We start from the raw sequence: 19,397 nt of genomic DNA, 5'->3' as shown, positions 1-19,397 counted from the left end.
CTGCATTTCGGCATCTACTGCTTCTCTGCTTCTAAATATATTCTCTGACACAATGCGTTGCTAGAGTATTGGCCTATTGCTTAGTTATCGGCGTATTTATTGATGTTCTTTATGTCGTTTCCTGCGTTATTAGCTATCTCAGCAGCTTTCCTGATCACAAAGACTTCCGTCTGGACAATACTGTCTTATTCCAGAAGCCTGAATGTTCCAATTCCGAGCAGTAGATTCTGGCTTCTACGCCATCAACCATTTTCGATCCGTCTGTGTAGATGTTGTAAGTTCCGCCTTAACCTTTCCAATTGAAACTCTAACGTTCTTAAAAAGATACAAGAACGTAGGTCGGAATTGATCTCTAATTTAACCTGTCTCCACTTGCAAAACTCTTCAGAAATATTCCCAATGAGATCAAAAAGATTTGTGATTGCTATAAAGTTATTAAGCCATTTGCATTTGTACCACCCTTTGCAGGAATTTATTATATTTGTAGCCATAAATAAATTATGGTTTGCACAGAACTTTAAAACATAATTACGGGCTTACTATAGGTATATGGCAGGGAAGTGTTCGAAACAAAAACGATATTTTTTATGTTTTACTCGTAATAAAATTACTTTTCATTGACTACTTTTTTATTTAGCCAAACCATAAATGCATTTAATTGCTTTGGTAAACGCTTTCATAATTTATGCGTAATAAGTTTTAATGGTTATGCTATTATGACAAAATCGCGTGAAAATATAACTTGAATTTACAGCGTTAGAAAATTTATGTCAAAGCATATAACACATACCCACTTTGCGTGGGAACGTGTAAAAGGGGAATTGATAACTAGAATATCTAGGCTAAGTCTACTAGTTCTACTAGTTCTTTCTAGTCAACATTTAAGTCGAATTAAGCCTAATTAATAAGGAACAAATCCTTTATGAAGATCTTTATCTCCATTTTCGATCAGTTTGAATGACAGCTATATGCTATAGTGGTTTGATCTGAACAATCTGTTCGTTGATTATATCGCTGCCTTGGAAAATAAACCATGTCCAATTTCCAGAAGATAGCTTTTCAAAAAAAGTTTTACATAGAAGGACTTCATTGGACCAGTTCGTGTGATAGCTATATTCTATAATGGGCCGATAAAGGAAAGGGCACGCGCAAAATTGCATATCAATATCTGAGGGATTAGTTCACGTATATATACGACATATGGACATGGCTAAATCTCAGTTCAGTTTAACTCAGTATATTCGCTTCATTTTGCTAAGATATCTTACATATTGTCTCATACACACTGTACAAATATCGGAAGTATAAAATTATTTTAGGTTTCGAGGTTCCTTAATTTTTAAAGATAAAATAATGGAGAATGTTTATTATCATTCGGAGGAACATTCCTTAACATTAATTTCTTTGGAGAAATTATTTGCAATTGGCTTCTCCCCTCAACGAGCTCTGTTTTTACCGCTGAAGGAGCTGCTATTCTTCATGCAGTTAATCACGCAAAAAAGACGAAAGGAAAGTTCATCATCTGTACCGACAGCGAATCGTGTATGTCTGCAATAACGTCTCCTTCCAATCGCAATCCCATAATAGAAGTTATCAGGGACGCGGTCATTGGTGCCCCTCAGAAAATCCAAGTAATGTGGATCCCTGGCCATGCTGGTATTACAGGCAACCACTTTGCAGACCTCGCTGCGAAAAATGTAGCCAGAACTCCTGCCTTAACATACTACGTCTCAACCAAGCAAGACATTTCTAACCTTATTAAGCACAAAAGGCATCAAAAAAACGCAAGCGAATGGAAAACATTTAAACATCACTACGCGGTCATAAACCCAGCCAGAAATCGAATAATCTACTCGTCAACAGTTCCAACTAGCGCAATGAAGACATATACTCGATTAAGGATTGGACACACTATCATAACACACGCCCACCTACTATCGAGTAAAAGCCCATCCATTTGCCCCCTTTGCGATGACACCGCTTCTATCAAACACTTACTCACACTCTGTCCGATGCTTCACTCAACAGCCCACAACTCTGGCAACATTGATCTCATAAAACTACTAAGTGAACCTTCAGAAAAAAACGTTATGATTGTATATAGATTCTTAAAAACGAATGATTTGTTAAAATATATTTAAGCAACTTACATCTTTACTAACCCTTAGCAAATATAATTTTTCACCTAGTTATAATTACAAGGCGGCTGAAGGCCTCGTAGCCCGTGCTGCGTTTATGTATTTATATAATAAAACTCTTTTTTGTTATATGAATTATTATAAATAAATAAATAAATAAATTTCTTGGCCACGGCCACTTCAAAGATGGTCCCTCCGTTGAGTCCAGTTTTTGATGACTCGTTCGAGCATTTCGACTGGTAACTGGCGAATGACACTCGTGATGTTTTGCTCCAAAACCGGAATCAAAGCGAGATTGTTCGCATAGACTTTAGACTTTACATATGCCCACAGGAAAAAGTCTAACGGTGTGATATTACACTATCTTGGTGGCTAATCGTTTGGCCCAAACGTAAAATTATCTGCTCACCGAAGTGTACTCTCAATAAATTCATTGAATTATGCGATGTGTAAAAAGTGGCGCCGCCTTGATGAAAGCAAATGTCGTCAAGATCACGAACTTTAATTTTAGGAGTGAAATAGTCGGTTATCATGGCACGATAGCGCTTGTCTTTGACGGTTACGTTCTCACCGGCATCATTTTTGAAGAAATATGCCACAAACCACACCAAACCGTTGTTTTTTTGGATGAAATGGTAGCTCTTGAGTCTCTTTAGCTTGCTCTTCGTCACAAATGCGGCTATTCTCTTGTTTACATATCTATTGAGCTAGAAATGAGCATCGTCGCTAAACAACACTTGGCTCGAAAGCGTCGAGTCTTCTTGGAACTTGTCAAGAGCCAATAGATCGAAGCGATGTCGCTTGGGAAGGTCGATCGGCTTCAATTCTTGCAGAAGCTGTATTTTGTACGCTTTCAAATTGAGATCTCGACGTAAAATGCGCCAAGTCGTTTTGAACGATTTGTAAACCTTGTTCAGGCGTAAGTCTTTCCATGATAAATGCCAAAAAACACAGTAAAAAAGTACCTCTACTTGGAACACCGGAGTAAGTAGAGTAGAGTTTTTGTAATCAATTAATACACACATATAAACTAATTTGAAATATTCATAATAATTACCCCTTTATTTAATGAATTAAAGTCAAACAAATACCCGGGAAAAATAATAAAGCCACACACACAACTACAAAATCTATCACTACATCCTGACATCCTCCTGTTTCATAAAGTCAGTGTTGGTTAACCGCAAATGACAGTGCCAATACGGTCCGCAAAGTGCTGAGTGTGTGTTTGTGTATTTGAAAGTGAGTGACTATTTGCACAAATGTGGCAGTGAAATTGGCAAAAACAAAAGTCAGTTAAAATAATTTGTTTGCATAATTAAAATTTTATTTAAAACATTTATTTATATATTGCATAATTTATGTGCTTTCGGAAAAAATAAATAAATTTCCAGTGAATAAATGCGAATGGTTTAAGTCACTAGCTTAATTTTCATACATAATTCGATATCATAACTGTAATTATATTATAATCACTGCTAAATCTAATTCCCGAATGCCTTTTCATGCGAAATCGGAGCGCTATTTGCATGTTCTTTCAAGTGTACGTGTGGGTGTGTTGCGTATTTATTATCAAAATATGACCGCATGCTTATTTTTGATGATTGTGTTTGTTGTTACTTTTGCATAAATAATATTTATTTTATTTTTGTAATTCATTATACACGTAATTACGAAATACGAGCTCTGGCACTTACAATATGTGCGAGCTAAAGGGTGTCTCAGGTTGTAAGGTTGATGCAATTATGTTTAAGATTTAGTGTATTGATATATTGTTGAATGAATTCAATTGCAGTCAGCGACGAATGTCCATTCGTTGGCTTTAATTTCCGGGTATACCGAAAACAATTGTATTGCAAAAAAGTTGCACATGTTCCCGCTCTGGTTGAAATATCATGCGCTAGTGTTGGTTGGCCAATTCATTATCTCCGAGCTTCTTAATCATAACATTATAATGATTCAGTGAAGAAGAAAATCTAAAATCAAATCTACGCCCATAAAAGATTTGGGTGTTTTCTTTGACATGTGACTTTCAAGAAGAAATATAAACCACATAATTTAAATTCACGGCTAAGAGTTTAGCTTCATCATAAAGGTAAAGATTCGCCATAATATTATAAAAATGATTTTGGACAAGCTACTGCCAGGAAAATGCGCAATAATGCTTCGAATATTCCTTTTCAAAGCGTCAATCGCCTCAGGTCTATATGCGTAGAGAAGCGACTTCACATAACTTTGCAAAAATTAGAACATTAATAGTACAATGTAGGAGATCACACCACATACCTTTAAGGAAAGATAATACGTTCATCAAAAGTTTCAATAAATTGATTGTTTCGTTGGCTGTATGACATGTAGCGCCATCTTGTTGGAACCAAAGGTCATTCACATCAACATCCTCCAATTCAAGCACGAAAAATCGTTCCTCATTGAATGTAACATTATTAATAATTCCCCCTGATCATAGAGCACATATCTCCAAATGTGAAAATTTTGTTCATTAAGAGGAAGACGGTGGTGGTGATAAGTATTTCATGGTAAAAAAATGACTTTTAATGAGCAAAAAAAAGTTACCCTATATTGCCAAAAGTGTTCTCAATAATGTACAAAAGGTCCGAATAAAATTACTCAATCCATATTTAAGAAATAAATTCGCAAACAAGTCTTTTTTACTTTAAAACCCTAAACACCTCTTAACTTGCCCACTGAATCCAAAGTGAGCTTCATCGCTGAAAAAAATTTCTTGTGAAAATCGGATCGCTAACCATCTCGTTTTGGGCTCACATGCGAAGCGCTGGATTCGTTCTACTTTAATTCTTACAAGGGTTGAATTTTCTAAGCCCGCAAATCAATATACTTCTGCAAAATCTTCCAAAAAGTGGTTGGGAAGAGCTTCAATTGTTACGCGCAATGGAGGATGTACTCACTCAGGTCTAATTCGATAGTAAACTCCACAGCAGCAATAGCGTCCATATCTATATCTATATTTATCCATAGAGTAAACGTGGTGCGAAACCGATCTATGGTTGCTGGAATTACCGACTTTGCTGGGCGATTATATCGACCGAATAGCGGGGTCTCGTGAACCAAGGCTTTGGTAATAAATAAGCACGAGTTAAAGCGTTGATGCTTCGGAGTAAGTCCGTTCATTGTTGTGAGAGATGAACAGTCTTCAGCAACCAACTTCAAGTGATAATAAACTGTTAAAATGACTCCAATTGATTCGTGTTAACGTCGTATTAATAGGAAAATAACTCCTATGTCTTCAGTAGGCAGTCGTTTGAGAAAATCATTAGTTCTTCTCCATCTTTGGCACAAATTATTATCGCTACGGACCAATTGCATGTACTGTACGAAACATAGCTCATATTTTCGAAATATACACATTTTTGCAAACAGGAACTTACCTTAACGTTATGTGAATAAAAACTGACCTTAAGCATGAGGCGTTGTTAGTTGACTCAGAAGGAACTTGGAAAGGAACACTGATCTTGTCCAAGTATAACTGCTACGGGAAAGGTCCCATGCTTTTTTATTTTTTTTTTCTTATTAACAGATAGAAAAATTTATATCCCGTTTCGAACAACTTAAAAAATATATTTTTTTTATACATTTTGTAGCAAGTTTATTGCTATACAAAAATTCAGAATACCAAGCGAAAAAAAATATTTCTTCCAAACGTTGTTAAATTTTACTTCATACGATCTTGCCTTAAGAGCATGTGGGACTTGCGCCATTATTTATATCATTCTGCATCACTGAAATCCAATAAGGAATTGAATTTATACAAAATTGGTTTTTATAGCCGATAATCTTATAAATTCTGTAAAAACATATGCTCGTTATAGTTTGAATGGGTGAAAAAACTCGAATTTTTATACCAGAAAAGTCACTGATTCAGCAAAAATTACAAGTCAATAACATGTAACGATTTCTAATTGATAAGTTGAGCAAGGTTGTAACTATAATCGATAATTTCCCCTTAGATAATGGGTTTTCATTTTGGCTTTCTTCTTCTTTATTGGCGTAGACACCGCGCCAATTGGAGATTCCAAGTACAGCCAGCTCTTTCTCCACCTATTCCTTACAACGGAGTGGAGGTCTTCCTCTTCCTCTGCTTCCCTCGGCGGGTACTGCGTCTAGTACTCTCAGAGCTGGAGTGTTTCCATCCATTTAGACGACATTACTTAGTCAGCGTAGCCGTTGTCTCTTAATTCGCTGAACTACGTCAATGGCGTTGTACAAGTATATCTCGTACAGGTCATCGTTCCATCGTCGCCGTTGCCAATGCGCAAAGGACCAAAAATCTTCCGCACAACTTTTCATTCGAAAACTCGTAACGCCGACTCATCAGATGTTGTCATCGTCCATGCCTCTTCACCATTTAGCAAGACGGGGATGATGATGACTTATAGAATTTGGTCTTTATTTGGTTTTATTTCTTAATTGCCTACTCAGTTCGAAGTAGCATTTGTTAGCTGGAGTTATTCTACATTGGATTTCGAGGCTGTCGTTGTTGTTGGTGTTAATGCTGGTTCCAAGATAGACGAAATTATCGACAATTTCGAAGTTATGACAGCAGTGACTTGGGAGCCAAGTCGCGAATGCGATGACGTTTGTTTGATGACAGGAGATATATCGTCTTGCACTCATTCACCACCAGACCCATTTGCATCGTTTCTTTATCCAATCTGGTGAAAGCAGAACTAACAGCGCGGTTGTTGAAGCCATTGATATCAATATGATCGGCGTACGCCAGCAGCTATACACTCTTATAAAAGATTGCGCCTTCTCGTTTCAGCTCTGCAGCTGGAATTATTTTCTCCAGCAACACGTTGAAGAAGTTACACCGCAGGGACTCTCCTTGTCTGAAACCTCGCTTGGAATCAAACGCCTCGGAGAGGTCCTTCGCGATCCTGACGGAGCTTTTGGTTTTCCTCAGATTATACAGCTTTGTCATTGTTCCTTTTCGTGCTGTCAGAGGTGACTTTGAAATCGACGAAGAGGTGTTGTGTGTTGGTCTTCTATTCACGGCTCTTTTCCAAGTTTTGGCGCACGGTGAAAATCTGGTCGATGGTGACGGTGGTCTATGCGATGTTGAGGAGGCTTATCCCACGGACGACCATACGAAGACTCGTGCGACCATATTCTGCAAAGAAGCTGATGCATGCTCCTAATCAGTACTTCGCTGCCATAGTTGAATAGCTCCGCAGATAATCCTCACCGCTTTGTTGTTCTTCAGACGGGTTATTGCTATTCGAACTACACGTTTGAGGTTAAGCCAGCCTAAAATTAAAAAACAAAAGACATTTCGTTGGCTTAGATTATATTTTGAGGTCTAAAGAAATATTATTTAATATATAGAAAAGTGAAACTAATGTTTTTTTTATCCAATCAGCTGTCGTGTGGAAGCGTTCGGACGAACAAGCATTAATGTGATATAATATTTATCAATTTTCATTTATTGAGACACCCTGTAGCTACTCATGTATGGTTGAAATACAAACGCAGTGTTGCAGGAAACATTTAATTATTTACTTTGTATTAAAAATGTTTGGCTACCGGTTAATGCGAACTTTTGACTGCGCGTGGCCCAAAGAGACAGCCGTGGAGGGATATTAAGAGGAGTGGGGCAGCAGCCGAGTGCTGATTGCAACAGTTATTGCAAGTGTGTATAATTTTGTATACACGCATATACATATTCACATATTGAATGTTTAAGTGCGTGTGTATGCAGCATGTTGCATGCAACGTGTAGTAATTAAAATTTTAAATGATTAACTGTAACGCAACACAAGGACAAAACACGTGCTTCAAAAACCTCACTGATTTACATATATACACCACTCACATACACACATCGCGCTGACACGTGACTACAAACAAATGCAAATTTATATATGTATGTGTGCGTGTGTGGCATTGTTATGCAGTTGGGCAAACAAACGCTTATGCACACCCACCATTTACCGTTTGCAATTAGTCCAAAGTAACGGTAAGCTCATTACGAATGATTATATACACAAGTGTGGATGTGTTTGTGTGTGTGTGCGTGAATAAGTATGTAAATAATCACATGTATAGCACAACAGTTAAATTGCATACTTAATGTTGGGTGGGTGTGTGTGTGTAGACGAAGGCTTCTGTGAGTTGAGCTGAGGTCAAACCGCATTGGTTGCCGCAAGGCGCTGCAGCCGGGCGGAGAACGTAGACCCACACACACACACCCACGTAGAAGCGGCAACTAACGCCAGCAAATACAAATGTAATTGCAGCGCCAGCAATCGCCATAATAATAATCATAATTTAATTTGTTCATAAATTACAAATATTCAATGCAATTGTGTTGTTGTTCTTGTTGCTGCCCACGGAGCGAACTGCAGGGCGCTGCACGCGTCGACTGTAAACATGTGCTGCGCCTCATGTTGCACGCCAAACTATTAAAATTACCATTTATTTACTCTATTTGCGCTCTAGCCGCACACTCACGCAGCCACACATACACACATGCATAAATATAGGTATGTATTTGCATCAGTGTGTCAGTTTGCCGATTTTTATTAACTTTTATTTAATGTTGCATTTTTATAAATTTCATTCAATTTCATTTTTATTTTTTCACTTTCATTCTGAGCCTGTATGCATGTATGTATATGTGTGTGTGTTTGTGTATAAATTTCGAAAATCCATTTGTTGCAGTTGTTCGGCATTTAATTGAATTTATTTTTTCATTTATGAAAATTTCGCTTCTGTAACGAAAGCCTCGCCGCGCAAGTTGTGGGTTTGCGGAGAAAAGGAAATAAGCGCGAATATCGAGTATCTGTTTGGGTAAACACATATATATTTGTGTGTATATAGTATATGTAAGTCGATGTGAATATTTGTATAGGTATGTGTGCTCGTCTGTGGTTTCATTAATTTTTTTAATTGCCACCGCTAGCAGCAAACAAATTAAAGTAAATTTTTAAACTTCATTTCTCAGACGAAACTTATTGATATTGATCCGCGAGGTTTTGTGATGGATTTCCATAAAATTTGTTAAAGCAAAATTGCAGTGATTGCTTTTAACTTTAAATGTTTGCTTCAGTGATAAAATTAATCTTTTCATTGGGAGTGTTTTTACGTGGCGGCTCCCAAACCCAGCGCACAACCCTGAGTAGGGATGGTTCACCTTTTCACTTTAGCTCGCCTTCAAACGGTTGTTTTTTTGGCTACCCAGAGGTTACTTGGTCTAAAACCGGAAGTCGTGAGCTGCTTGAGCCATCTGTAACAGAGTCGCGTCTGGCTATAACCATGTGAATGGCGCTCAGAGAACTTTCCTCACTTGCATGAACTTCTACACATAGCTCCATCTTCCAAGTCCGCTCTCGACGAACGAAGACTACATTCTACAAGGTATTCACCATATCTCCGTCCTCCTATATAGTATGGTGTAAAGGTATGGACGATGTCAACATCTGATGAGTCGGCGTTACGAGTTTTTGAGAGAAAGGTTGTGCGGAAGACTTATGATCTTTCGTATGTTGGCAACGGCGAATACCGCAGTCGATGGAACGATGAGCTGTACGAGATATACGACGAAATAGACATAGTTCAGCGAATTAACTGAGTGCTGGCTAGGTAGTTCGAATGGATGTAAGCACTCCAGCTCTGCGAGTATTCGACGCAGTACTCGCCGGGGCAGCAGAGGAAGAGAAACCCCTTCACTCCGTTGGAAAGACCAGGTGGAGAAGGATATGGTTTCGCTTGGAGTTTCCAATTGGTGCCACTCGGCTTATTAACTCGGCTATTACCACGTAAGCGGAGTCTCTGCCGTAAAGAATAAAGAAGAACTAGTCCCTCAGTTTTTAAATCTTATTTCAGATTTTGAAATTTCAAAATGTAATTAAGATTTTACGAGTCTTCTTCAACAGTAAACTCAGAACGATCGTTTCATTTTTAAGAATAATCAAACTGTATATAAGACGTCACTATATCATATAACATGAAAAAGTATTAACAACCGACAATGAAACGATGTTTTTAAAAGCCTCAAAATTTTAAACTGGATTGAAAGTTTAACAAAATCTACATGAGTACGTTTCTTATCGTATTTGATTGACCTTTGATCTCTGATTTTATCTATTTATAATATGTAATTATACCCTGAACAGGGTATATTAATTTGACAATGTATCTTCACAGAAGGAAGTTGAGACCTATAAAGTATATATATACAGATCATTTTTAAGGCAGTCAATTAATCTCCAAAGAAGTAGTTGTTTTAAGATATCGTTTTGAAATTTTGCAAACGTAATTTTCTCTTCAAGAAGCTGCTCATTTGTCGGAACTGCCGATATCGGACCACTATAACATATAGTTGCCATACAAACTGAATGATCGGAATCAAATGCTTGCATGGGAAACTTCCTCATTTGACTATATATCTTTATATAAAATGAAAGTAAACGGACTATCCCGATCTCCAAGGGGTCGAAAATCGCTGTGTATCCGCCCCTGTATCTACCAAAGAAAAAAAAGCGTCACAATTACTCTTGCGCCAGAGGACTTTCTAACGGAAGTATGCACTTTTTAGTGTTGTCAGTCTATTTGAATAACTGTTATAGTGGTGATGTCGATGCCACCCTTAGTAGTGAGGGTTATCAGACAATCTGTATATCAGGTGGGCACCCATCGGATTATTGAGTACGTGGCTTAGAACTAGACTTGACAAATCGTCGTCAATCTCACTATCTCTTCTGAATGATGGTCGGCGAGGGAGAGGACTTCTCTATGATGGAAATTTGAAGGCTGCGCCAGGCCACATAGTTGAAAGGCTTTGCTCAGCTTCCTCTTGCTTTAGCTTTTTTGGCAGGGTTTCCACGGACTGGTTGTGGGAACGGTTTATCTTCTGTGAACTGCTTTGTTTGATGGTTCTCGCAGGAGGTTGCGCGGAAACTCTCGTACTCCTCCACTAATTAAGCTTTCTGATACCGGGTGATTTGGAGATTTTGATTTTTGTATTTCACCTTTGTCAGCCAGTGTATTTTGGTTGGCCGCCTTGGAGGTTGATGATTCTAAATGTAAATTTTTGCGTTCATTTGATTGTACCCTCTGTTTTGGCTGCCATCATTACTGGCTGGCACAGCCCGTTTCCTGACTGAAGGCGAGAAGGTTGTCGTAATCGGATTTCCTTATAATGATCCGATGCGTTGTAATGTCTGTCGTTCATCTTGTCGAAGCGTTACTCGCCGAAGTGTCATTTGTGGTTGTTATTGGTTTCATTAATGTTTGGTGCCACGAGGTTGTCGTTCGTGGAATCGGCATTCGTAGAGACCGGTATTCGTAGAGAATATCCGATCTTTCCGGGCATCGGAGGAGACTATTCGCGATAAGCTTTTAAATTTCCGCCAGCTGACCATTAAACCATCAGCCTGGCTACCTTAACACCTTGACATAGGGTGGTGTTGGTGTGCGTATCTTCACATTTCCCTCAATCCGTGGTTGGCGTAAAACCGAGGGATTGTTCATCTATTTCGCCATATTTCGTGAATTATGAGATATCCCTCTTAGTTTAAAGAGTAAGTGCGGTCCCACTTGTGATCAATTACTTTTACTTGAGCCCCAAACTGTTTGTAGCGCTCAAAAGGAAACGTCATAGATCCTATAAAGAATTTACCTATATAAATGATCAGCATGATAAATTTATAACTAAAAAAGTCAGAGGCATTAAATTTTGCATAATAAGTGGAGAACAAGGGGTCTTATAGCCGCCGATGTCAAAGTTGAACGATGGCCGTGGCTTCGCTCACGTTTAGGAGAAATTACATATGTTCTGAACTGGTAGACCAATTTCTACTGAGTACATAACATTATTGTGACATTTCAATGGACTATAACTACGCCTACTTATCGTAAAGCAAAATTTTAAATTTCATCTAATTCTTTCACTGTATCTATCTGTAGCAACAGGTTGCAAGAGCATAAAAATAACAAAATTGGAGTAAAACTGCCGAAGTCCACATATACCGAATATGAAGACCCCAGTGTCTGTTGCTGATTTTTTACTTGAAATAACGGTCAATATGTGAGATATATTATTGCAATTCCGAGAGAGTATATGTTAAAAATTTATTGAACCGGGTCAATATTTCGCTTAGCCCTTATATGCCTAATTATAATATTTTCGAACTTCCGATTTACATTAAACTGCATGTATCTGCCGCTATGTGAGCTATCTTAATAAAATTAAGTTGATGAGTTTGCCAATAATGATGCATCTTTGTGCCTAAAAAGAGTCAAATCGGGTGAAAACTTTCCCTAGTTTCCTTATAACTAATATCAGAACTTTCAAACATCCGTTTGACGTTACTTCATATATATTATTTATGGTATGGGAGGTATCTTAATGAAACTCGAGAAGCATTTTTTCTGTTAATAGTACGTTGTATTGCTCAAAATATTTAAAATCGGGTCAATACTACCCTGTACTCAATACAGCCAAAGTAATATTTTCAAACTTCGGATTGGCCTTATACCATACTGAACGTATTATTCGATATACTATAGTTTAATGCCGAAAATATGTGAATTTGGTCTACCTCCACTCCCATTTCCTATATATGTTCATATGCATATTGATTTTCGTTTTTCTAACAAACCTCACGTCGAACATGCCGTTCAGTGCGTGAGTTATATATTTATAAAATTGTCAAACTTAATTCAAACAGTCCGTCCTTTTCTCTGCTCCCAACATAGCTTACATACATACATATGTATATAAAATTGTTTGATTTTCTAACTGATAAATGTGTGATACTTTAATAATACAAGTATAGCGGAATCGGAGTCAAAAGCTTGTGTGGAAAACTTTTTCTTCAGAAAATCTCCGAAAAATTGTTCAGATTGATTCACTATAGCATATAGCTGCCATACAAACTGACCGTTTAAAATCAAGTTCTTGTAGGAATATTACATATTGGTGTAGGGTATTATAGTTTCGGTACAGCCGAAGTTAACGTCTTTATTTATTATATTGAGTATTGAATATTGCTAAACTTAAAACTTCTTCAATTTCCATGAGTAGAACCACAGATAGCTACGTACCAATATATGTACATACATACTTATGTATATGACTTTCCTTTGTCCTACTTTGCAGAAATCCTTTACTTTAATACCCATACAACAACAACGACGACAAATTAATCTCGACAACTTACTACCAACTATAACAAGTTTGCACTTGTTTTGTTTTTTTGCTGCCACAGCGTTTACTATTCCCTAAGGTGTTGCCTAATTTGAAACTATAAACATGCTTATGATAATATCTGTGGTAGATTTGCTAGATGCCAGAGAAATGGTGAATATGGTAAAAGCATATGCTCTGCTGACGAGTGCTAAGCGCAAAATCCAACATGTGGCAAGAACTCACCACTGACTCGTAAATAAAAGTAGGGGAATTCACGAGCAAAATAGGGGAGGAATGAAATTCACCTCACCTTTAGATTAGTGCATAAGTGGTAAGTTGCGTTAGTAAGCGAAGATATATATACTTTTATTTTAATCAAACAATCTTTCAACTGTCAAATGGATTTCCTGGTCTGTTCTAATTTTAAATACACTAATCCTAAGTATGGGTCACCTTTCATATAACTTGTCATAAAATACAGACTTTAGTGTATTGGATTCAACTCAAAAAAATTAGCAATACCTTATTCGATTTTGGCTTTAATTAGATAAATTCGTCATTGGTTGAGATGTGGAAAGGTCTTAGATAAACGATTTCTTGCAAAAGTGTTGTCTTTTTGACATACTCTCGCAATGTAGGTAGGTGTACCCAGTTTATAAGGTATAACTATAAAACAGGTGTAAAAAATGGCGCATCCTGGTGACATTGATCCTGACTCTCCTGGAGGTCTGAAAAAAAGTGAAAAGAAATTCTAAATCAGTAAGGATGCTGTTATAGTCTCTATTTCAGGGAACACGAATTTTTTTTTTTTTTTAAATAGCGACTGCCTGAAAATAAAAATCATTTTTTACGCTTTTTTTTGAAATTCCTGAATTTTTTAAAAATATTAAAAACAAAAATTTTGACACGATGCTGGTAGGAACGATAAAGGATTATATAAAGAATGTTCACACAAAATTTCAAGTAAATCGGTTCCATAGAACTTGAGATAATGTGTGGAAAAAAGTAGTTTCGAGAAAAACGCGTTTAAAAAATTCGATACGGCCGAACCGGGTTAGGTACTGCGTCACTAAAGTAACTGTAGCTCTTAAAATAATTTTAATTTTTAAAAATCCTTTAGAGGATATGTTCTTAAGAGTCTAAACTTTAAATATACGAAAAAAATTGAATATTTCAAAATTCTAGAGTAGAATACCCTCTTAAGGAAAATCAATTAAGCGGATAGAAAAGATGGACCGGTCACTGTCTAGTTATGGGCAATTTTACTGAACTTTCAAGTTGGAACTTACCTAGAAAGGTTTAAAAAGCAATTACAGAGAAATTATTTCCCACACATTTGCTGCAAATTCTACCATAAGGAGTTGGCTACTTAAAAAAAAAAAAATACAGAAACTTCAAATTTAATGGGAAATGCTTATTATCATTCGAAAGAGCTTTCTTTGGAATTTATTTTTTAAGATTATCTCTTTTAAATGTTGGCTGCGGCTACGTCTCAGATGGTCCATCCATTGAGTCCAATTTTCGCTGACCCGTTCGAGCATTTCGACTAGTAACTGGCGAATGACACACGTGATGTTTTCCGTTTTTTCTGAATGAAATGGCAGTTCTTGAATCTCTTCAGGTTGCTCTTCGTCCCAAATGCGGCAATTTCGCTTTTTTACTTACCCATTGAGCCATAAGTGCGACCTCTCGCTGAACAAACTTTGGCTCGAAAACAACGGATCTTCTTTCCAAGAGCTCATAAAGCGAAGCGATGCTGCATGGGAAGGTCGAGCGGCTTCGGTTATTGCACAAGCTGTATTTTGAACGCTTTCAAATTTAGATCTCGACGTGAATCGACTCTTCACGGTCTTCGTGTACACTCTCAGCAACGGGTGCGTGCTGGATATAGTAGTCTATTCAGTCGAATATTATCCAATAATGAATGCTGGGTTTCAAAACGGGTGATGGTGTTGCCAAGGACCGGAAATCCATTTCTTACGTAATTTGATATACATATATAACTGCATGTATCTATATCTTGACTTTAATCGCTTATTTGGAATTTTCGGCGAAAGATAAAAATTGCTTTGTAGGCCGCTCACCGCATATTTTTCGGCGGCAGTCATCACTACTTTGACATTTAGTTGAAGCAATTAATTAAACTGAACTCTGACATCTCGCAATCTTTAGAAAGATAACAAATCAACAAGAAAATAAAGCGCACTAAGTCCGCTCTTCACGTATAGTAAAGTCAACCCAGTATCAGTAAAGCAATTGCTCAATCTTCCCCTTTCACCAGTAAACAACTCAACTTGAGTGCATTCGCACAAATTCACCACAATTTGACTTCCCCAGCAAGCCAATACGCAATATATGTGAAAACTCACCACTCTCAAGTATCCACCACACTTTTTATACCATTAAACATGTATGTCTGCGTGTGTGGGCAAGCACTTATTTATTTACTTTAAGCCACGTGAAATCTTTATGCAAATGCTTTTATTGCTTTCGTCGCTGCCGTTAACGTCACCACGACCAAGTTGCCTGCTTTGCCACCGCCGTTTTGTTGTCTTACAATTACACTCGCTGCTTTATTTGCTGCCTGGTTGTTGTTATTGTTGCTTTGTGTCCTGTTGCTGACTGCCACCGCTGCTTAAGTAGGGATTTGCTGATGAGCAGCTTTGACGTAATTGATGGTTCGGTTTGCATAAGCATTCGCTGGCCAAATATACGCTTCCTTGAGACTCTGTGTGATTTTTTCGTTGTGCTCTTCCCGTCGTGTTTTTGCTGTTATTGTTTTTGTGCTTTGGCTCTAGGTACACCTTTCGGTTTGTGTGCTTTTCATTATTGCTTTGCATTGCCGGTTTGGCTTTGTTTTGCCGGCGCCAACGCATTGTTGATTTGTGAGCGACCAAAATACAAACAGCGAAATCTTTAGCATACATTTCGGCGTCGCAGGTATGGCGTGTGTCATTGCACAGTAAGGCACCTGCCTTTGCCGGTGTTTTGGGCGGGCGGATATTTATTTGATTTGGCGTGTCGCTCATTCGAAGCGTACCGTTATATGTACTTGTGTATGCGTGTGTATTCTTGTTATTGCCCTTGCTGCCGCTGTCGTGCTGTTGATTTTAGTCAATTTGTTATTGCCGCTAAGCGGGCTAATTTGGTGGTTTTTTGTTCAGCCTTTGTTTTTCCCTGTTTTTCGTGTGTTTTGCTCGCTAAATTGTTGGTCATTTGTTTACGGCTAAAATGATTCACGCGCGCCGCGGCTTGTTGTCGTGACAAAGGTCACCGTCACCGTCAGCGCTGCTGCTAATTTCCCCCTTTTCACCTTTTTTTTGTTTCTGGTGTGTAATTGTAGGTGTGGCCCGGCTGATTTATTTCTAATTACAAGTCAGTTTATCGACCTACAGTCCGCGCCTACATAAGTACTTAATTAGAGGCGCGGGGCGCTTAGGTCAGCTAATTTTTCAAAATTACAGCGCTAAGCGCTTAAATTGGCAGTGTTTTTGTTTTTTTTAGAAATCTAACACCGGATTTGGTGCGTGAATTATGCGCGCTATAAATAGATGTAGGAGGAGCTCATTTGAATTCTGAAATATTGCCTGATTTCCTATTCCGCTTTACTTAAATGTGGCGCGCGCGCGCCAATCAGTCGAAATGTGGCACGTCAGCTGGGCGTTTGTGTGGCGCGTTGCATTGTGTTGAAGCGTAATTATATTTGTGTGATTGCTAAAGCGATTTGGCGTAAATCTCCGTCCTCAATAATGGCGACGCTGTGTCAAATTTGATGTATCCCTGGCGCAACGGCAGCGCGCGGCTTGTCAATTGCAGCAAGTGCCACTTCCATATATTAAGCGCAATCCGATGCAATACAAGACGGCTCGCGCGTGTGTGTGCGCGCCACATTAAAATCACATGCAGATCACATCGTCATAATCATTGGTTGCTGGCGTTTTTTTTGCTTAACGTTTTGGGAAACAGTCTGATATGTTGTATTTGTTTTTGTTGTATTCGTGCGCGCTGCGGCGCAGTGGCACAGCGCGTCATGTCGAACAAGGCGACTTTGTGTTTAACACGCACACATGCACAACACACACGCGCGCATGCATATTTCAATGCAACTTTCAGCGCTGTTTGGCGCGCTCAGACACACACACTCACATTCGCATGCAGTTTTGCGTTTGTGTGCACATTTATCTGTTGCAGCAAATGTAAAAAATGTAAATTTCGTTGCATTTGCAATTTTAATTGCATAAAATATGCGCGCAAACCGTACAAATGCCGCCGTGGCGAGCTAGTCAAATGACGCTGTGCTGTGAAGCGACGGCGGCGTGTTGCACGCGAGGTTGCCACGTAGCGTTGTGTGTTGCGCCTGCAGGCTAAATGAAATTGCCGGCGCTATAGTGTCAGCGACATTGATGCCAGAATGGATGGATAATACACCACAGCGCATATAAAAACTACCAAAATGGACACATTTACCTTATCCGATGACACCGCTGCCAACAGATGTACAAATGTGCGGTACAGTACTGTGCGAAATGCAAATACAACATTTCGAAAATCGTTACCTTTAATATGTGATGATAGAGTAACCGTTGTTTAAGGTTAGTACTACTTTAGGAGCTACCGGAGGTTAGATAAGGTTAAGTTAAATGGCTGATCTAGCGAGATCGCACGTGAACTGCTTTATGTAGTCATTTGCGAAGCCATAGAAATGTAGATCTCCTGCGTTCGAATTTATAAATTAGCAAAACGTTTAGTAGCCTATACAAATTTGCACCATTCCCACCAGTGGGATGTCTGAAGTTGTGCGCTTCCAAGTGTTTAAGTCTTGACCTTCTAAACGCGGGACAGTGAAGAAGGATGTGTTGAGTTGTTTCCACCTCGTCTTCTTCCATACATTCACCTTCTAGTCAGGAAGTCTGAAACTGCAGATGATAGAGAGCTCCTCACAGTAAACACCTCCATAAACGTTCCCTAGCGATAATAGTTAAGAAAAACTTTCAGAATCGTCTCCATGATAGAATTGAAGCGATGGTACATGACGGTAGAATATTCAGATCAGATCAAAAATCATAAAAGTACCGATTTCTAGAATTTCGCTCGTACGTGGAGTATGTTTGACAGAAAACATATTATTTAATGACGTCGTACAAGGTCCGGCACTCGTGTGACCAATTAAAAAAGCCATAAATTCGGTTTGGAAAATTATTTTTATTTATTTTAAAGTACAAAATGTGTGAAAATAATCATAAATTCAGGACCAATTCACTTTTGCTCGATATGATCACCTTTTGCCTTAACTATGGCCTTGAGGCGGTCAAAAAACGAATTGCAAGTTGCCTGAATGTGACTTGGCGGTATTTTGGCCCACTCACGGACAATAGCTTTCTTCAGCATCTCGAGACTGGTGTATTTTTTTACTTCGGACCTTGCTCTCGAAAAGGGCCCAGAGAGAATAATCCATTGGATTCGCATCTGGTGAATTCACTCCGTACCGATTTGTGAGGGTGCTGCTTATTGAAACGTCCATGGTTTGACCGAAATGTTTGTTGTCCACGATGACTTAGATTCTCGCATTTATTAACGATGTTGAGCGTCCATCTTGGAAAATATTTTTTGCCTTCGAAGATGAAACACAATGTTCAGAAAACACAATGTTGGAATTTGACCACTTTCAGCCAAGCGAAGCAACTGCTTCGCTCTCTCAAGTCTTACTTGTTGCTGCTTCGGTGTGAGATCATGCGCTTTTTGGAACTTGTAAGGCTTGACCTTGAGCTCATTTTTCAATGTGCGTCGGGTGCAGCGGTCGGATATTTTCAGTTCATTAGCCATTTGATTGGCCCTACGTCGTGGATTTCGCTCAAGTCGCTTCTTCACTTTCCGAACCATCTCACGTGACGTTGCGGTCTTTTGATGACCACCTCCATGGCGTTTTGCGATGCTACCAGTATCATTGTAACGAGTGATGGTGCGATAAACAGAAACGTTATCCACATTAAGGTGTTTGAGCTCACGAACAATTGCTGGTTGTGATTTTCCAGCCAAATACTCGTTTAAAGCAATCACACTATTACGTTTGAATTCCATCGCTGATCTCT

Source organism: Bactrocera neohumeralis, chromosome 3 (assembly GCF_024586455.1).
Source record: "Bactrocera neohumeralis isolate Rockhampton chromosome 3, APGP_CSIRO_Bneo_wtdbg2-racon-allhic-juicebox.fasta_v2, whole genome shotgun sequence".
Classification (NCBI taxonomy): Eukaryota; Metazoa; Arthropoda; class Insecta; order Diptera; family Tephritidae; genus Bactrocera; species Bactrocera neohumeralis.
The sequence above is the reverse complement of the archived record's forward strand: the minus strand, read 5'-3'. Positions refer to the sequence as shown.